The sequence below is a fragment of the Myotis davidii genome, unplaced genomic scaffold (genome assembly GCF_000327345.1).
Source record: "Myotis davidii unplaced genomic scaffold, ASM32734v1 scaffold415, whole genome shotgun sequence".
NCBI classification, from domain to species: domain Eukaryota; kingdom Metazoa; phylum Chordata; class Mammalia; order Chiroptera; family Vespertilionidae; genus Myotis; species Myotis davidii.
This window is the reverse complement of record NW_006287951.1, coordinates 5,112,276-5,114,709: the sequence shown is the minus strand read 5'-3', so window position 1 is coordinate 5,114,709 and position 2,434 is coordinate 5,112,276.

Sequence of the window (2,434 nt, the reverse complement as noted above, 5' to 3'; positions counted from 1 at the left end):
TAATGCCTTGAAAATTTTGGGATACAGGGGTTAGAGATCAACCAAAGGACTTGTATGCATGCAGATTAGCAGAACCAATGGTCACAGACACTGGGGTGGTGGGGGTTGCCCTCGGTGGGAATGGCTGAGGGGTGGGTCAATTGGGGAAAAAAGGAGACATATGTAAAACTTAAGACAATAAATAAAATAAAAAAAGTGGAGGGTACCCTGCAACTATGAAAACAAAGGGAATACATAGCAATAGAGTAAGCCAAACAGTGTAATATCAACTTGGAGAAAGCATCTTCTGCAAATCAGAGTGGACTTAGGGATATCGTTCAAATTTTGCTCTACAACTTGTTGAGACCCTAGAAAGTTCAGTGATTCAGCATTCAAACTTGAACGAATTTCCCACTTTTCCATTATAAGGAACTTCAAGTATTATCGGACTAAGATAATGCATGGTACCATCTTAGTTATAATAACTTTTCATGTAGGTATAAAAGACAACACAGCAAATAAAAAGGGGGTTAGAAATCAATATTAAATTTTTTTTCTTTAAATTATCAACATCCATTCATATAATTATTTATGGAGTATCTGTTTAAGGTGTAAAAATGTTTTGGAAATAGTGGTGATGGTTGAACAACATTGTGAGTGTACTTAATGTTATTAAATTCTTAACACTTAAAAACAGGTAAAGTGAAATTTTATGTTGTATATATTTTACCACAACTTAAAAAAGCAATACTGTAATATACCAAAAAAAATTGAATTGTATACTTTGAATGGATGAATTATATGGTGCATGAATTACATATCAACAAAGTTGTTTAAAAAAAAAAAAAGGCCGAGGTGCCCTGCTGCTAATGTTTCTTGGAATGTTATTCACTTAAAATCAAGAGGTGATCACAGCTGCCCTTGTCACCTTACTCATCTGAATGAAAAGTCAGTCACACACAGACCTCTAACTTACAAATTGGACTTAATAAACACATCATATTCTGAGTGCCTCCACCATGCTAATAGTTATCAGTCACTTGTGTGCCAGGCACTGAGCTGGGCGCTAAGCTCAGAGTGAGAGACCCTGGAGAGATGAAGGCGGATCACAGTACCACCGTGGGAGAGTCTTATACAGGGAACAGGAAAGGACAGAATGGGCCCCCGGAGAGAGGACCCCAGCCCTGCCAAGTGGCGGGAAGGGTTTGGTTTAATATTCGGGAGAAAGGAATCAATCCACTGTAATTTTTTTTTTACACTGTACTAGGATAGAATGAACCACCTCAGTAGCTTCTGAGGCTAATACATTTCTATCACCAAAATTACTTTAGCAAACCTGGTTCACTGTAATTTTTAAACTCTTATCTACACATTTAATTTTCAGGATCATGTGACCAAACAGGAAAATGATCACGACAAAGAAAAATTCCCTCTATTTTAGCACACAACTCTTAAAATGTAAATGAAATGAATGGAAAAACAAATTCCATGCATTTTCACTGATGAGGGCAATGTCACTCACTTGAAGCCCTTTTCAAGTCTTCAAGGAAAGATTTTTGAGTATCTAGTGACTAGCCATGAGCAGGAAATTCTTAAAATCCCTTCCCTTCCAACCCAACACCCATGTTTCAGTGACTTAAACATGAAAACGTTTCCACGATTCATCTAAGCCCAGCTTGAATTCTGCATTAACCTACGCTTAACCGTACTGGGGACTGTAGTGGTTTGTCCAAGCTACATCTAAATCAAATTTTAAAATTACTAAGATACTCATATTCCCTTTTCAGCAAAAGCTCTAGGTGCGGACAGCCACAGGCAAGTGACTCTAACAAATGGGTGTTGGCAGTTTGCTCCCTGTGCCTTGTGGGACCTGCAACCAAGGCGACCAGGCAGTTCCGTGAACCAGGTATTCCCAAACACCGGTGACGGTAGAAAATCCAGAATAACCCCTCTAAGGAGCCTTCTGCCACGTGCACATACTGCAAGCCTGATGGAGGGGTCCCTGTAAACACACACCAGGCGGAACCATGCTAACAGCTTGCTTTTGCAACAGCCGAAAACGGAACACCACCTGTATGTCCACCATCGGGGAGGGGACCCATTAGGGAGATCACAGCCCGTCAGTCAGCCATCCGGAGGTCGGGGCAGGTCGGACTCCGGCCCCCGGGACCGCAGCCGAGCGGGCTCCGCACACAGACACGGAGGAAACCATTCGAGCCGCGGGTGCTGCCCGCGATGGAGAGAGAGGAAGAAGCCGGGTTACAGCCCTTTCCGATGCAGGTCCCGCAACAGCACAGCCTGACCTGGTTTATAGGGAAAAGGAGGGAACGGCTGCACGCTGACCCGGGTGCTTTGCGGGCTCATGTGCTTCCCTCCTTGTGCTTTCCTGTCCCACTTCCCAACAGCGACAAGTTCTAACTTCATGGGACGAGAGAGGCCGGAGGCCGGAGGGGCC